General features: G+C 42.9%; 1 protein-coding gene across 1 annotated transcript in view; it reads right to left on the reverse strand.

Annotated features, from left to right (window-relative positions):
• The window catches only part of IVNS1ABP (influenza virus NS1A binding protein), a 143,514-nt gene extending 131,521 nt beyond the window's left edge, over positions 1 to 11,993 (reverse strand). The window contains exon 1 of the mRNA XM_034780373.1: positions 11,506 to 11,993. The gene's annotated coding sequence lies outside the window, so the exon portion shown is untranslated. The remainder of the gene's footprint in view (positions 1 to 11,505) is intronic.
• Positions 11,994 to 18,002: the final 6,009 nt, after the last annotated feature.

Consider the following 18,002-nt stretch of genomic DNA (forward strand, 5'->3'; position numbering starts at 1 on the left):
CTTGGCACCGGAGCACCAGGGCAGCCAGTACATAAACCGCAAGGGGTACTTTTCAATGCTGCTGCAAGCACTAGTGGATCACAAGGGACGTTTCACCAACATCGAAGTGGGATGGCCGGGAAGGGTTCATGACGCTCGCGTCTTCAGGAACACTACTCTGTTTAAACAGCTGCAGCAAGGGACTTACTTCCCGGACCAGAAAATAACTAACTGTTGGGGATGTTGACATGCCTATAGTTATCCTTGGGAACCCAGCCTACCCCTTAATGCCATGGCTCATGACAGGGCCAGCTTTAAGCCGATTCAGCCGAATCCCCGGAACGGGGCCCCGTGCCTAAGAGGGCCCTGCAACTCCGGGGCTGACAGCGGAGCAGGGGAAAAGAAAAAAAAAAAAGCAGCATCCTGCTTTTCCCCCCTCCCTCCAGCGCTTGCGCCGCCATCAGCGCAAGCCTGGGAGGGAGGGGTGAGGAGGAGGAATGCGGCGTGCTTGGGGAAGACGCGGGGTCAACGTGGGGATTTGGGGAGGGATCCAATGGGGCAGTGAGGGGGTGGGGCCAGGGCAGGTATTTGGGGAGGGATCCAATGGGGCAGGGAGGGGGCGGAGTCGGGGCGGGGTGGGGGCGAGACATTTCGCGTCCCGGCATAGGGCCCCGCACCTGCTAAAGCCGGCCCTGGCTCATGAAGCCATACACAGGCAGCCTGGACAGTAGTCAGGAGCTGTTCAACTATAGGCTGAGCAAGTGCAGAATGGTGGTAGAATGTGTATTTGGACGTTTAAAGGGTCACTGGCGCACTTTACTAACTCGCACAGCTCTCAGCTAAACCAATATTCCCATTGTTATTGATGCTTGCTGTGTGCTCCACAATCTCTGTGAGAGTAAGGGGGAAGACGTTTATGGCAGGGTGGGAGGTTGAGGCAAATCGCCTGGCCACTGATTACACGCAGCCAGACACCAGGGCAATTAGAAGAGCATACCAGGAAGCACTGCCCATCAGAGAAGCTTTGAAAACCAGTTTCATGACTGGCCAGGCTACGGTGTGACAGTTCTGTTTGTTTCTCCTTGATGAAAACCTGCCCCCTTGGTCGGCTCATTCCCTGTAAGCCACCCACCCTCCCCCCTTCAATCACAGCTTACTTGCAAAGGAAATAAAGTCACTATAGTTTAAAAACCATGTCTTCTTTATTAATTGATTATAAAAATAGGGAGAGAAGTGACAAGGTAGCCCGGGTGGGGTGTGGGAAGAGGGAAGGAAAAGGCCACTTCAAAACTTGTTGAATGACAGGCTTCTGCTTGAGCTGTCCACTGGGGTGGAGTGGTTGGGTGCCCAGAGCTTCCCCCCACTGCATTCTTGGGCATCTGGGTGAGGAGGCTATGGAACTTGGAGAGGGGGGAGGGCAGTTAAACAGGGGCTGCAGCGGCACTCTGTGATCCTGCTGCCGTTCCTGAAGCGCCACCAGATGCCGGAGCATGTCCGTTTGATCCCGCAGTAGCCCCAGCATTGCATTTGGCTTCTGCAACCTTCATAAAAGCAGCGCCCTCCTTTCCCATACCAAACAAAGCCCGTTGAGTGCTGCGGTTTTCATGTTAACGTGCAGCAGCAAAAAACAAACTAACCTCCCCCGCATCCAATTCTCTGGGATGATCGCTTTACCCCTCTCCCCACCGCGTGGCTGGTATCAGGGAAGATCCCTGTTAGCCAAACGCGAACAGCCCAGCGCCAATGCCCTCCCCCACCCCCCGCTTGGCTAACTGCGGGGAGGATTTCTTTTCAGCCACAGGTAAACAGCCCAGTAGGAACAGCCACCTCTGAATGTCCCCTTAATTAAATTCCCGTATTTCAACCAGGTTACCATGAACAATATCACTCTCCTGAGGATAACACAGCGAGATAAAGAACGGATGTTGCTTGAATGCCAGCAAACACTGGAACCATAGGCTGCCAGGCTTTGTCATGCAATAATACCAGATTACTTGCTACTAGCATGGCGTGGTAAGGTGTCCTACCATGGAGGACGGAATAAGGCTGCTCTCCCCAGAAACCTTCTGCAAAGGCTTTTAGAGTACCTCCAGGAGAGCTTCATGGAGATGTCACTGGAGGATTTCCGCTCCATCCCCAGACACGTTAACAGACTTTTCCAGTAGCTGTACTGGCTGCGAATGCATCCCAAGTCCTCAGGGCAAATTAATCATTAAAAAACGCTTGCTTTTAAACCATGTATTATATATACAAAGGTACACTCACCAGAGGTCCTTTCTACGGCTTCCTGGTCCGGAATACCACCTTGGGAGGGTATTTCAGTCAGGGTGAGAAAAATATCCTGGCTGTTGGGGAGAACGGTGTGCTGTGTGCTCTCCTCAAGCTTGTCCTCCTCCTCATCTTCCCCATCCGCAAAATCCTCAGGCATGGCTGACAGTACCCCCTCCTCAGAATCCACAGTCAGGGGTGGGGTAGTGGTGGCAGCCCCCCCTAGAATTGCATGCAGCTCAGCGTAGAAGCGGCATGTCTGCGGCTCTGCCCCGAAGTGTCCGTTTGATTCTTTGGTTTTCTGGTACGCTTGTCTGAGTCCTTAACTTTCACGTGGCACTGTGTTGAGTCCCTGTTGTGGCCTCTCTTCATCATGCCCTTGGAGATTTTTTCAAATGTATTGGCATTTCGTCTTTTGGAACATAGTTCTGATAGCACGGAATCGTCTCCCCATACAGCGATCAGATCCAGTACCTCCCGTACAGTCCATGCTGGAGCTCTTTTTCAGTTCTCGGACTGCATGGTCACCTGTGCTGATGAGCTCTGCATGGTCACCTGTGCTGATGAGCTTGACTGGCCAAACAGGAAATGAGATTCAAAAGTTCGCGGGGCTTTTTCTGTATGCCTAGCCAGTGCATCTCAGTTGAAAGTGCTGTCCAGAGCGGTCACAATGGTGCACTGTGGGATAGCTCCCGGAGGCCAATACCGTCGAATTGCATCCACACTAACCCTAATTCGAACCAGCGATATCAATTTCAACAGCGATATTGTTGGGGAGGAGTACAAAAATCGATTTTAAGAGCCCTTTATGTCGAAGTAAATGGCTTCGTTGTGTGGACGGGTGCATGGTTAATTCGATTTAACGCTGCTAAATTTGACATAAACTCGTAGTGTAGACCAGGCCTCAGGGAGTGAGTCCCTTTTTGTTCCCTGACCTGCAGAAGTGTTCCTGCACTGCAGCACCCTTCTAGGAACTCAGCATGCACCCTCCCACTTACATGCACAGCAAGCAATGTTAGCCAATGCATGGTGGGTGGGAGCAGTGCAAGGCCATGGCCAAGCCACTGTACAGGGAGATAAGGGCATGCAGTCATCTTGCATCTCAGGAGCAGCTGAACACAGTCTGGCCCTTAGGTTTAAGCTCTTCAGGGCAGAGAACAGGTCTGAATCGATGTTTATTAACTGCTATGTAAATTTCTCATTATTAGTGACTGTCTTAGTTATTATTTCACTTATTAAAGATAAACAGAATTGTCAAGTTATTTTCTTAGGCCAAAAGAGAAAAGGAAATAAAGCAGAGTCCAAGCAGTTTATGTTGTTGGTAAGCTAACATATTCATATTAAAATTACAGCTGTGACTTATTTTTAACCAGTATCTCCCACTTCTCTGAAATAGTTCCATTAATCCAGAACAGGCAGTGAGTTGTTCCATTTTTGTTTTAAATCCTTGTTAATATCATAACAATAGAGGTTATTTATTTTTATAACCAAAGTAACAAAATATACATATTTATTGTACTCATAATGATCCTGAACTTTAATTGAAATAAATCTGGACATTTTTCTAATACCATGGTAACAGGCATATGGGAAAGTGTGGTTGCCATTCCCCTAACCCCAGTGTTACTTATCTCCTCATTTGAAAGTCTACTGGGATAAAGCTGTTCCCTGAAGATATGAAGGTGGTTCCCTGTATCATGGCACTCCCTCCAGCATTTTACTGTGAATTTTTTTCAGTTTTGTATGACAGGCATGCAAAAATATTTAATAAGATTAACAATATTATGAGGTTAAGCTGGGTTAAATAGAACCATTCCTTCCATCTTTCAAATTGAAGGCTGTAGGTTTTTTAGGGGAAAGCCATATTTTCTATTCCCAATACCACATGAATATAACATTGCAGAATACCATTCTCTGTTTGTACATATAAATACAAGACTAGGGGAAATATTTCAAAAATATTTCCAGGATTTTTTATAATTTGGTTCAGTGGTGTTTTCCAATGCTTTGTCTGCTTTACGTAATCTAGGTCTAACAAGTTACTGCTTTATGTGGTGGAGGTTGCTATTGGCTTTGTTTTTATGGTTGGTTGTATTTTTAATTTAATTGTCAAGGGCACCTAGAGGCTGGGATAGGTGCTGGTTAGGTGTGTTGTTGTAAAACCAGATAAACATTAGTACAGTTTATGCTGCTAAAACTCTTTGCTCATAGAGAGTTAATTTATTAGGTTATGCTCTTTAATGCTCTTGAACGGTTAACTAGTTCCAGAAAGCAAATTTAAAGTTATACCAAAAACCTTTCCGTAAGAATAACAAGCAGGGAACAAGAAACCAATAGCAAGTGACTTATGAACAATAATAATTAAGGAATATCTTAAATTTTGAATTTCAAATAGCAGGCCACAGAGTAAATGAAACTTACAAAAAATTCTGAACAACTTCCAATGATTAATTCAAGAAAATATCCGTGTATCTGCAAACATAGTGCAAATAGAGAGAAGTGAAACTTGCTGAATAAATTATGTTGCAGCTCATTCACACAGCTGTATGTGTAATGTAATATATGCACGCAGAAAACAGTGCATAACTGTTGGACTGTATTCCAGTGCATCCCAGATGGCCTGTATTGAGTTTGAGGATGAGGTATCATATGCCTTAACTGGATAGCCCTTTATAATGTACTGATTTATGTGTGTGCGCTATGCACTGCCTTCTACTGGATAAACTCGTAGTGACTGAGCTAGTGGAGCTGAATATGTACCTTATTGGGAGAATCAGAACTCATGAGTTCTAGTCTTAATGTTGCCTATGTGCATTTCATTGGTGACTGTGCCATTCTCAATAGGCTCATGGTCTTCTGAGCCACACGCCATGTTTTTAAGTAAATAGCACAAAATATATTTAAACACCTCTGGGCTTCAAATAATTAAGCCCTAAGAAGAAGGCAAAGGCCATGCTCTAGAGTGTCCAGCCAAACCAGTGCGGCCGCTCTGGACATTGGCCATTTTAGAACAGGGAGCCATTTGTAAACTAAAACCATGGACAGAACTCCTCAAAACTCTGGAAGTTTGAAATTCAGAACTGAATCTGCACTTTGTGTCTCAGGCCCATCTCTATGACAATATGACTTTCATTGTCCAGTTACTTTGCTTAAAAAAAAAAATCAGGAAAGATGGTCTTGTGATTATAGAACTGGACAAGGACTGAGGAGTCCTAGGTTCATTTCCTATCTCTGCTATGGACTTCCTATATGAATTTGGGGAAGTCACACAATCTCTCTGCCTCGATTTCCCTATCCGTAAAGAGGGATGCTAGTACTTCCCTACTTTGCAAGGTTGTTGTGAAGATAACTTAATATGTTGTGGTGTTGGGATACTATAGTACTGGGAACCAGATAAGTACTACATACTTACACCAGATGGAGCAAACAACATGTTTACTTTTTTTTTTTTTTTAATCCACTGTAGCCATTGTATCTGATTCCACTCCTCAGGCTGAATATTGAATGTATTTCCAGTATCTCTTCTCATATTTTTCTGTTTTAAATTCCACAGCTACCTCAGAGTCCAAATTTGAACAACAAAGTAAATATCAAAGACCCCAGCTGCCAATCATCTATTGTGCTACAATGCTCAACCCAATGAGTAATGGTAAGAATTACCCTGCTTGTTCCCTTAGGGCTGTGGAATCTGCACAACAAATTCTTTGTATATCCAGGTAAGTGCTTTACTTGCTTTTCTCTTTAAAACCCTCAAAAGCTTTATAACTTTCTTAGTGTGTTTTAAGTTAAGTTATTATTCATGACTGCCCCACCCTTCCCCCCAACTCCTCCTTGGGACTGCAAAGTACCTGGGGATTCTGATTTAATAGTCTACCAAAATAAAATAATATAATATAATTATAAGATATATTCAGCTCTAAGGACCCATTCTGGCTGTGGAATTTCATTGCTAAGCATTGTGGTGCTGACATAGAGAACGCTTTTGTTTGAAGCCCATGAGATTTAGTGGAATAAAGTAAAGCTTTGCTTGAGGCTTTCAAAAGCTAGCACTATGCTTGTGCATCCATTATACATGACAGAATGATTATACTACAAAAAAAATTACATGCACAACCTTTTGTGTTTTGGCTTCGGGCACTCTAGCAGTGTCTGGTTCAGTGCACATTATGTGGTTGTTGTTTTTTTCCCTTTGATAGATAAACAACTTTTGGTTAATGGTGGTGGTGGAGAGGGTCAGAGCCTGAAAGGACATTGGTATTGTCTAAACACAGTGAGAAAACAATCCAGAGGATGTGCTGCATTAAGAAGGATCTGTTTGAATTATCAAGTGCTTTAGACTAGTGGCTCTCAACCTTTCCAGACTACTGTACCATTTCAGGAGTCTGATTTGTCTTGTGTACCCCAAATTACACCTCACTTATAAACTACTTGCTTACAGAATCAGACATAAAAATACAAGAGTGTCACAGCACACTATTACTGAAAAATGGCTTTCTTTCTCATATTTACCATATAATTATAAAATAAATCAATTGGAATATAAATATTACATTTCAGTGTATATAGTGTATACAGCAGTATAAACAAGTCATTGTCTGTATGAAATTTTAGTTTGTACTTAGTTTGCCAGAGAAACTATTTTTATGTAGTCTGTTTTAAAACTAGGCAAAAATCTAGATGAGTTGATGTTCCCCCTGGAAGACTTGGGTCTGCAGACCCCCGGTTGAAAAAAATGCTTTAGACATGAGGGAAGGTCCTTGATTCTCTCAGTCTCTTGTTGCTCTGAAACTACAGGAAAAGGATGTAGAATATGTTGAAAACTTACTGGGGAATCCTGAACACTATGTAAAAGTCTCTAGGACTTTTTTTTAAGCACTCCTTGGAGTCACAGGTTCAGGTCCATGCAGGGTCCAAGCCCTTTAACCTTCCAAGGTAAAATGAGTTCAGTACAATTTACTGTATGGGGATAGTCTTGATACAACATTGAGACCAAAAAAAAAACAAAAAAAAAACCAAAAGGCCCTGCCTCTTCTCCATGGATACTAAAGATTCCGTGATACTTTTTTAAAGGAGTAGGGGTTTGCTCAGTATCCCTTGCCAAATGGGAACTCTCTATCAACTATTATGAAACATACTGTGGACAGTTTGACTTTTTCCATACCATGTGGCAGCATTTTGTGGTGCTATACCAGGGGTCGGCAACCTTTCAGAAGTGGTATGCCGAGTCTTCATTTATTCACTCTAATTTAAGGTTTCGCGTGCCAGTAATACATTTTAACGTTTTTAGAAGGTCTCTTTCTATAAGTCTATAATATATAACTAAACTATTGTTGTAAGTAAAGTAAATAAGGTTTTTAAAATGTTTTAAGAAGCTTCATTTAAAATTAAATTAAAACGCAGAGCCCCCCCGGACTGATGGCCAGGACCCGGGCAGCGCGAGTGCCACTGAAAATCAGCTCGCGTGCCACCTTTGGCACATGTGCCATAGGTTGCCTACCCCTGTGCTATACTAATGTGTGAACTGCTTTAGCATGGAAGGTGCTATATAGCTGTAAAATATTATTGAGATGGTGTTAGTTTTGATTCACACTTTCTCTGATCGGTTAGGTTTGATATTGTCTCATGGTAATGTTTTGAAACTCACTTTTTTGGTGGTGGTGGGGCTATATGGACACTTTAAATTATGGAATGGAAGAGACTCTAAAGCCTTTAGAACCCTGTCCTTCTCCATCAAGTCAGTGGCAGTTTTGCCACTTGCTCAAATGGGAGCAGGCTCAGGCCTGTATTTTAAATACCAGACTCTCAGTACATATTCTCTTGCAGCTTATGAAACCCAGAGCAATCTAAAAACTAATGGTATTTACTTGAGCTATCGATTAATCACAGTTAACATGTGATTAACTCAAAAAATTGATCACAATTAAAAATTAATCACAGTTTTAATTGCACTGTTAAACAGTAAAATGCCAATTGAAATTTATTAAATATTTTTGGATGTTTTTCTACATTTTAAAATATATTAAATTACAACACAGAATACAAAGTGTACAGTGCTCACTTTATACAGTATTTTTATTACAAATATTTGCACTATAAAAATGATAAACAAAAGAAATAGTATTTTTCAGTTCCCTTCACACAAGTACTATAGTGTGATCTCTATCATGAAAGTACAATTTACAAATGTCGATTTTTCGAAAGCAAAAACAGGCATTCACATGGCACTTTGGAGCCAGCATTGCAAGGTATTTACATGCCACTATGCTAAACATTTGTATGCCCCTTCATGCTTCGGCCACCATTCCAGAGGACATGCTTCCATACTGATGATGCTCATTAAAAAAATAAAGCGTTCATTACTTAGTGACACAATTCTCCCCCCAGGAGTTCAATGTCTCCTGCTCTGTTTTACCCACATTCTGCCGTATATTTCACGTTCTAGCCATCTCGGACGATGATCCAGCACATGTTCGCTTTAAGAACACTTTCAATGCAGATTTGACAGAACGCAAAGAAGATACCAATGGGAGATTTCTAAAGATAGCTACAGCGCTCGAACCAGGGTTTAAGAATCTGAAGTGCCGTCCAAAATCTGAGACGGATGAGATGTGGAGCGTGCTTTCAAAAGTCTTAAAAGAGCAACACTCTGATGCAGAAACTACAGAACCCGAACCACCAAAAAAGAAAATCAACTTTCTGCAGGTGACATCTGACTCAGATGATGAAAATGAACATAGGTGAGTCTGCACTGCTTTGGATCATTATCGAGCAGAACCTGTCATCAGCATGGATGCATGTCCTCTGGAATGGTGGTTGAAGCATGAAGGGACATATGAATCTTTAGTGCATATGGCATGTAAATATCTTTTGACGCCAGCTACAATAGTGCCATGTGAACGCCTGTTCTCACGTTCAGGTGACATTGTAAACAAGAAGAGGGCAGCATTATCTCCTGCAAATGTAAACAAACTTGTTTGAGCGATTGGCTGAACAAGAAGAAGGACTGAGTGGACTTGTAGGCTCTAAAGTTTTACTTTGCTTTGAATGCAGTTTTTTTGTACATAATTCTGCATTTGTAAGTTCAACTTTCATGATAAAGAGATTGTACCACAGTACTTGTACTAGGTGAATTGAAAAATATGATGTCTTTTGTATTTTTACAGTGCAAATACTTGTAATAAAAAATAAATATAAAGTGAGCACTGTACACTTTGTATTCTGTGCTGTAATTGAAATCAATATATTTGAAGATGTAGAAAAAATCCACAAATATTGAAATAAATGGTATTCTATTATTGTTTAACAGCGTGATTAATTGTGTGATTAATCACGATTAAATTTTTTAATCGTTTGACAGCCCTAGTATTTACTGCTTCCTAACTGCTGAGATATGTGATCATTTACTTTGCTTCCAGCTGCTCCAGAAAACTCGGATATTTAGTACCTGATTCTTTGACCTCTCTTGCAATATCTAAACAGCTTTGAGTGGAAAAACAAAATCCCACCTCTGGGAAGAAGGAAAAGCTCAGACTATTTGTGTATGGCTGTTGCTTCAGCTTCTTTGTTTTCTCCTGTGATGCATTAGGCTGTTTTTAAAGTTGCAGAAAAGAGACCTTGTCGTGCTAGGGAAAATGTGTATTAAATGTACTGGAGGGAGAGGGGGATTGTTTTTGAGGAGGTTGCTACTCAGTTCTTTCTGAAAATCAGGCCTCTTTAAGGTGTCCCAGATCAGGCATCCAAAACGTTAAATTTATGGATGGTTTTAATAAAACATTTTCTTTGAGTAGTAGCTTGTTGTTAAAGCCAGTTAGAATTCAGGGGTCTTCTCATAACAAAGAAGAGATGGCCTCAAACAAAGTCAGTATTGCCAATCCCAAGCATTCAGAAATGAGTCAGGCCCTTAAAAAGGATTGGTTACAAATCATGACTCTTAAATTAAATTTTTAGGATCTTTGTTTTTGATTTCCAGTGTTTGAGCATTTAGGGTTCACATTTTCAAGCTTTCCTTCTGCATCTGTGAGTTAAAAATTTTTTTCAAATGAAAGCAGAGATTGTCATGTAATCATATCGCTCCTGGAGCTGAGCCTTTAAGGCATAGGTGGGCAAACTTTTTGGCCCGAGGGCCACATCTGGGTATGGAAATTGTATGGCGGGCCATGAATGCTCACAAAATTGGGGGTTGGAGTACGGGAGGGGGTGAGAGCTCCAGCTGGGGGTGTGGGCTCTGGGGTGCAGCTGAGAATGAGGGATTTGGAGGGCAGGAGAGGGATCAGGGCTGGGGTGGGGGGTTGGGACACAGGAGGGGGTCCATGGTGCAGGCTATGGGCAGCGCTTACCTCAAGCAGCTCCCAGAGCCAGCAGCATGTCCCCCCTCCGGCTTCTACGCAGAAGCACAGCCAGGCAATGAGCGCTGCCCTGTCACTTGGGGTGGGGGCAGTGTGCAGAGCCCCCTGGCTGCCCCTATGCGTAGGAGCCAGAGAGGGACATGCTGCTGCTTCCAGGAGTTGAGTGGGGCAAGCCCCCAACCCTGCTCCCCAGCGGGAGCTTGAGGGCCAGATTAAAACATCTGGAGGACCGGATGTGGCCCCCGGGCCCTAGTTTACTCACCCCTGCTTTAAGGAAAACACTAAATATTGTAAGATTTGTGATGGCCCCAAGAGATGGCAACACTACAATGTATCGATGCAACTGTAAGCTGTGGGACCAAACTGGCAGGTACTTTGAGCGTTAGAGGGAGTAGGAGCACAAGGAGACCCTTCCCCTTGTGACATGCCAGTGGAGGAGGCAGCCATAAGTTGGCTGAAAGCAGAAGAGAGGAAGGGTGGCAAAAATTTGTGGCCAACACTCACTGCTCTGGAGTGGACATGTCAGGGTGGTGTAAGGCATGGTCATTGCACATTTGGCAGGGCTGCAATGGAAGGAGCACAGGTCACAGCTTTGTAAAGATACAAAAAGAGCTGCTACTCACCCTGCTCCCTCTAGCAACCCAGAGGCATTTTTAGCTTTCCCTCCACCCATGCATGCGGTACATGTACTTCCATAGCATAAGTGATTCACTGGCTCATAGACCATAACATGGCACAACATATTATGGAGCATTACTGGACTGTAGTACTCTTCAAAATGGGTTTTCATGCTCTGAATAAAAGATTGAGAGACACACAAATTCCTCCAGGACTCATTATTATCACATGACTTATACACTCCCAAAAAACAGCAAACACACTCAAATCTTAAAACTATATCACAATCTCTTACCATTTATAGTGGTGAGTAAACGGCACCCAGAGGAGTATACACTTGTACTGTCTTCAGTACAATTGCACTGATGAAAATTCAGTCAGAATGAAAACTGTATCTTTTCAAGTTCTGTTACAGCCAACCCATTATTTCTCTGGGTGGAGAGCTTGTAAGAAAACAAAGATGTTTGTATTTGTTTTGAGACATAAGGGGAGCTCAAGTCTACATCCAATTTTAATTGCCAAATTATCAACATCCTAAAAACATATGCCAAAACAGAAATACTGACGTTATGATGCAACATAGGGTTAAAACCGCTTGCACTTCTGTAGTGGCTTTTCATCTAAGAATTTCAAAAGTGCTTTACAAACTTCAGTGAAACCCCATGACAGCCCTGTGATCTAGGTCAGTGTTTTACCTGTTTGCATCTGGGAAAAGAGGGTCTGTAGCAGGGTGGACACCTGCTCCTGCCCTGAAGGGCTTGAAAGCAGCTCTGAAGAGGGCTGCAGCTCTAAAAGCTGGGCTGATTGGGGAAACAGCCGCAGCTGGGCCACGCCCCAATCAGGCCCCAGCTGGTCTGTATAAAGAGGCTGGGAGCCAGGAGCTCAGCAGTCTCTCTCTGTTTGTAGAGGGAGAAGGCTGGGGTGGTAAGGAAAGGAGCTAGAAACAGGGTACCTGAGTGAAGCAGGGCTGGGGAAAGGCAGAGGAGCTGGGGGAGCTCCAGCCTTGAAAACCCCAGGCTGTGGTCTAGCCAGGGCTGGCTCCAGGGTTTTGGCTGCCCCAAGCAGCCCAAAAAAAAAAGTCACGATCTGCGGCAGCAATTTGGTGGGAGGTCCTTCACTCCGAGGCGGAGTGAGGGACTGTCTGCCGAATTGCTGCTGAATACCAGGATGTGCTGTCCCTCTCTGGAGCGGCTGCCCCAAGCACCTGCTTGACAAGCTGGTGCCTGGAGCCGGCCCTGGGTCTAGCATTGGGCTAATAGGTACTGAGGATTGCAGAGGGCAGCCCAGGGGTAGGCCAAGGCAGCAAGTCCAAACCCAACCTTGCCAGTGATGAGTAGGTGGATACTGCAGTCTGCCCCAGGGTGTGGGGCTAGATGATGACTGGCAGTAGCCTTATACCAAGGTGAGGTGGGAACAGTGGGTGGGGGTTCCCTGGGGAGGGGAGACCCTAAGACTGAGGGGTTACTGCCAGGTGGCAGCACCCCAGGTAAAAGGGCACTGGGGTCCTGGGAGGGACACGGGGGCCAGAGGACAGGTGGATCACTGGCCTGCAGAGGGCGCTCCAGAGCTGCAACGAGCTGATTCCCAGGAGGCGCTGCAGGGGTGAGTCCGCTCTTCTACAGGGTCCTATTTAAAATTGGAGAATAGTGAATAATATTTTTATTATAAAAATACTCCTCATAGGCTCTCATAAGAAGAACAGCCATTCCCCAAACATTTATATCCCCTCCAATCAGTTTGCCTGAATATTCCCAAACAGTGAATAAAAAGGTGGAGGAGGTGGAGTATGTACACCTCTACCTTGATATAACGCTGTCCTCAGGAGCCAAAAAATCTTACCGCGTTATAGGCGAAACCACGTTATATTGAACTTGCTTTGATCCACCGGAGTGTGCAGCCCTGCCCCCCTGGAGCACTGCTTTACTGTGTTATATCAGGTCGCATTGTATCAAGGTAGAGGTGTATTTAGTTGAACTGAACAGCAGTTAGGAGTGTGACCAAATATTCATAAATGCTGCATTTGCAGCATTTGACCTGCATAATTCCTGCTTAAATAACATTATTTTTATTACATTTTTAATGTATGATGGATTAAACAATAGATTCACAGAGCCCTAACTGAGTGGCTCCTTTCAGCCACCACCCAAAACAAAAATTACAAGGAGTAGGACTCAGAGTGGTAGCCGTGTTAGTCTAGCCTGCTATGGCAGGAGAGGAATGAGATGGTGGAAGAGACCACTCTAGCATTGACAGCAGGGCTAGAAAACACATTACTCACTCCTCACAAACCCTGCACCCTAGTAAAAGGGACAGCAGGTGCCTCCACTATGTGTGTGCTTCCAGTGCTCCTTGAGCACTGGAAGCACATTGTGCCAGCATGATACACAATACTACTTGTGCTGTTCCTCTGCATGCTGCATACTATGTCAGTGACTTCAAGCCATAATCTAATCTGTAAGCATTGCAAATCTTCATTCTGTATATTGTGTCTAGGAGCTCATATAGCAGAGTTGGCTCAGTCTCTTATGTTTATAATATTCGTTTAATAGTATTAAGTCTGTCTTTCAGGGGAAGGAAGAAATATTCAATATATTAAATGCTGCTTATTAATCAGAAAATGATGTAAATTCTAGAACAAAAGGATTTTCACTGTTTTCATGCACTTTTCCTTTTCATTCATTATCAAGGGAGTCCTCTGCTGAAAAACACACTAATCTTCAACTGAAGTTCATGACTCCCTAACCTTAAAGCCAGCAGACATTGCAGGACTGAATTCATGTGAACTGTTACCAAAGAGTGGGCTGTGTTAGAGATGAGGTGGGGGAGGAACCTGGAGAGGTGGGGGAGAAGAGGATAGGGAAATAGCAAACATTACAATCTCCACTTCCCCATTAAATGAGTCAGAGCTGACAAGAGCGAAGGCATGACACTTCTGGGGCCTGATTTTCTTTCTCTTTTTCTTTTCCCCCAATGATGCTGAGGAGCCACAAATTCAGTTGAAGGCAATGGGATATGAAAAGCATGCTCTTATTAACTGGGCACAAGCACTTAACTCTCTTTAAATCTGCTCTGGCTTCTGGAAACATCTAGTTCCACTGGGCGTATTCAGAGACTTAACAGTGGTATTCAAATAACCACTCCTGTTCTAACATTACATCATTGCATGTACATTATCATGGCCATAGTAGTGATAGATTGAGAGAGAAGGGCTGAATACAGATGAAAGAAGGAGAGTTCTTTGGTGGATGAGAATGGGCATATGAGGGATGAACTGGTGGTTAAATCAGAACTAATGTGAAAGGGGGCACAACAGATGAGGGCAAGTCTTTAAAGAAGAGAGTGAATAAGCAGGATAGCGGAAGGGGTATATGAAGAAGGGGGAAGTGTGACTATTTAGGAATGGGGTGGAGGCATAACTTCTTAATTTAAACCTATATTTTATTAACTGCTCTTTCCCCATTTCTCTTACTCTCTGAGATGAACTGAAATGCCCCTCCTTGTCTCTGTTCAAAGCTACAGACTATTAGATAGAAAAGAGAGGCTCTGTCACAGTAGATAAGTCCTGCTTTCAGATACTACAGTCCCTAAAAACTGATCCCTTAAACACAGTCAGCACCTTGTTAAGTAACAATAGGCACCTCACTTCACTCCATCCTAACCAAATGGGGACAGGTAATGTCTGGAGAAAAGGGGAATCAGGCTACCTGACAGTTATGGATTGGTGTAAAGAATCAGAATTTAAATACTAATAGCCATGCTGAATAGTGTTCTCTGAACTCAGGTCCCTCTCCTGCTTTTTACTATGGGTACATGGAAATCAGTGGTGCCTATTGTCCACAAACAGCCTATGTAAAAGGTATGTATATTTCAAGGTCAGCTTACTAATATACACAAAGAACAACTGACTGCTTTCACTCTGAAGGACTTCCATTTTAAATGAAAGGAGACAGCATAACAAGAGAGCAAAAATAAGTGTCCATGAGAGAGTACAGTGTGCATCTCCTCTGTAACCTGCTGCATCAACTCTGCATTATAAAATGCTGCAAGTGAAAGTCTTAAAAATTAAGGTGCAGTGTACAGAAAACAAAATGCACTACATAGGATGAAAGATGGTCCTGCAAGTAACCTATTGTCTTGCTAAGGCAATGGAGATCATTTGGGTTGGTTCAGCTTAACCTTTGAAACTCACATTAGATTGGGCTAAGAGCAAGGACTCTTCACTGGTAGGGAGAGACCCCATTTAGGCTGCTCTTTCCCTGAAAGTATCACTCAGAGACCCTCTGTCATTGTTCTCAGAACTGCTAAGTTTGTCTGAGTTATTTTTATTCATGATCATTTAGCTTTCCCTCATTCTATCTAGTTTTCTCAAGAGGTGTTTGGGGGCATCAGTAGAGGAGGCAGATATGAAATAAAATGGTGTAAAAGCTCTGTGGTTGTAGTGGTGCTGCAGGTTGGGAGGCAGAGGCAGATAAACATGGGTATACAGCAGGAAAAATATATTTGCTTTTCGTTAACTAAGCTGTGCAATATATTGGAGAAGGAGAAAGTTTGTCTCCCACCTCAAGTGATGTTCTCAGCACCTTATATGATCAGATTTCATACTTCCTGATGTGCTAGAAACACATTTTTACTTTTATTCTATTTCATTGATATGAACGTAGTAAATCCCCATAATCTTTCCTCTTACTTCAAGTGACCAAGTTTGTGTCCATCTTCATTTTAGCACAAAGTAGAGAAGGTTGAAAAATAAAGCTCACTAAAGGGAGTGGGGGGAAGAAAAGCCGCTGGGTCTTTGAGACAAGCCCTGCGTCTCAGTGCTTCCTGCATGTCCTGAAGTGATCCAGACACACACATCGTACAGTGCTTTCGTGGGTAAGAACCTCACTTCTTCAGATGCAAGGACCCTCTGTTGCTTTTTACACATCGTACAGTGTGCTCCACCAGAGACTAAAGGTCAAACTTTTAGCTGAGCTGAACTTGCATATTCAAAGTGTTTACTTTTTTTATTTCATTAACTACAGCTAGTCTCTTAACCTAGTGCTTAACATGCCTTAAAGGCAGATTTTACTAGGCATAAGCAAATGTTGCACCTTAGTGCATTAAACCTGTTTTTTTTTTACCGATGTGTACAAACAAGTATTTTCAGAAGTGGCTGCTATTTGTGGGTGCAGTTTTTCATCTGCAGTCAATTGTAGGTGCAGATATTAGTAGCAAGACATCTAGTTACCTGATTAATGGGGCAAACAAGTAGCTCAATGTGTCTACCAACAAATACAAACAGACTTACTGTGTGTGAAAAATTGTCCTTGCTAAAAAGCAGACCAAGTTGAGACCTGAATCATCATAGAAGGTGCAGAGCTTATGAGATGCTGATACCCTCAACTGCTTTGTACTTTTCAGGATCAGAGACACGGCTTGCAAACAAACAGATAAGCAATGAAATCTCTGAAATGACTCATTAGTTATTTACGGAGCAAGAGATTGTTAAAATACAGCAGAATATTTATCTGTTGTCTCTGGCAGAACACATACATCAACATTCTCCTATCAGCAAAAGCTATGTATGTGTCTTGATAAAAATAGTTGAAGGAAGATAGAAGAAACATTTACCAAACATGGGCAGTCAGTGGAGCTGGAAACTCATTTTCAACGTAACTGCCCCTCCCCCCCATAAAGAGTTAAAAGATGTCGTCGGCAATTAAGAGTTATTTTTAAACTTGCCTTCTGTGGTGTTTGGCATCTCGGCAAGAAGAGTTACGTTTTAATCAGTTGTGTTTTGAAATGGAAATATATCTACACTTATACAATGTGAAGAACCTCATTATGTCCCACTAATGCCCATACAACCTCATTCATTTATGTTAATATTTTCAGATTTGTATCCCTATTGGGAAACTTGGACAGATACTGGTATTATATTTTGATACTAAAGAGGCAGTACTGGATTTTTTGATAAGGATACGAGACACCTGATCTAAGATTTTTCAGCTCTAACTTGTGTGCCTTTAGTTCATGTCTTTAATCTGCTGCAATATAGGCTCTCTGTCATTTAGTCTTTGAAAAAAGAATGAGGAGTACTTGTGGCACTTAGAGACTAACAAATTTATTTGAGCATAAGCTTTTGTGGGCTAAAACCCACTTCATCGGATGCATGCAGTGGAAAATACAGTAGGAAGATGTGTGTGTATATACACACAGAGAACATGAGAAAATGGGTGTTGCCATACTAACTATAACGAGAGTAATCAATTAAGGTCGGCTATTATCAGCAGGAGAAAAAAAACTTTTGTAGTGGTAATCAGGATGGCCCATTTCCAACAGTTGACAAGAAGGTGCAAGTAACAGTAGGGGGAAAAATTAGCATGGGGAAATAGTTTTTACTTTGTGTAATGACCCATGAGATGCAGAGTTCCAGGATCATGTATGGAATATGTAAGAGACCCCTTAACTAAACAGAATTATTGAAAAATTAATCCTTGCATCATCCATGTGTGGTTTTTCTTGTTTTTTGCATTATTGCCTGAATGGGTGTGGGGGTGGATTTTCAAGGGGTTCCTACGAGGCAAGCAGTATAAGGGTGTATTTCTAAATCATCAGTTTCTTTTTCGAAAAGCAAGGTAAGTGTGATGGGGTCTATTAGATGTTCCCTTTCCCTGCTGGAGGTGATGGGACCGTGATGCCCTCCTGCTTACGAGAAACCTGCTCAGACCAGGGCAACAATAACACTTAGTCCTCTAGCGGCCTAGGAAAGACCAGGAGGAAATGCTGACCCACTGGGAGTCAGCAAGACAA

Source organism: Trachemys scripta, chromosome 8, assembly GCF_013100865.1.
Source record: "Trachemys scripta elegans isolate TJP31775 chromosome 8, CAS_Tse_1.0, whole genome shotgun sequence".
Classification (NCBI taxonomy): domain Eukaryota; kingdom Metazoa; phylum Chordata; order Testudines; family Emydidae; genus Trachemys; species Trachemys scripta.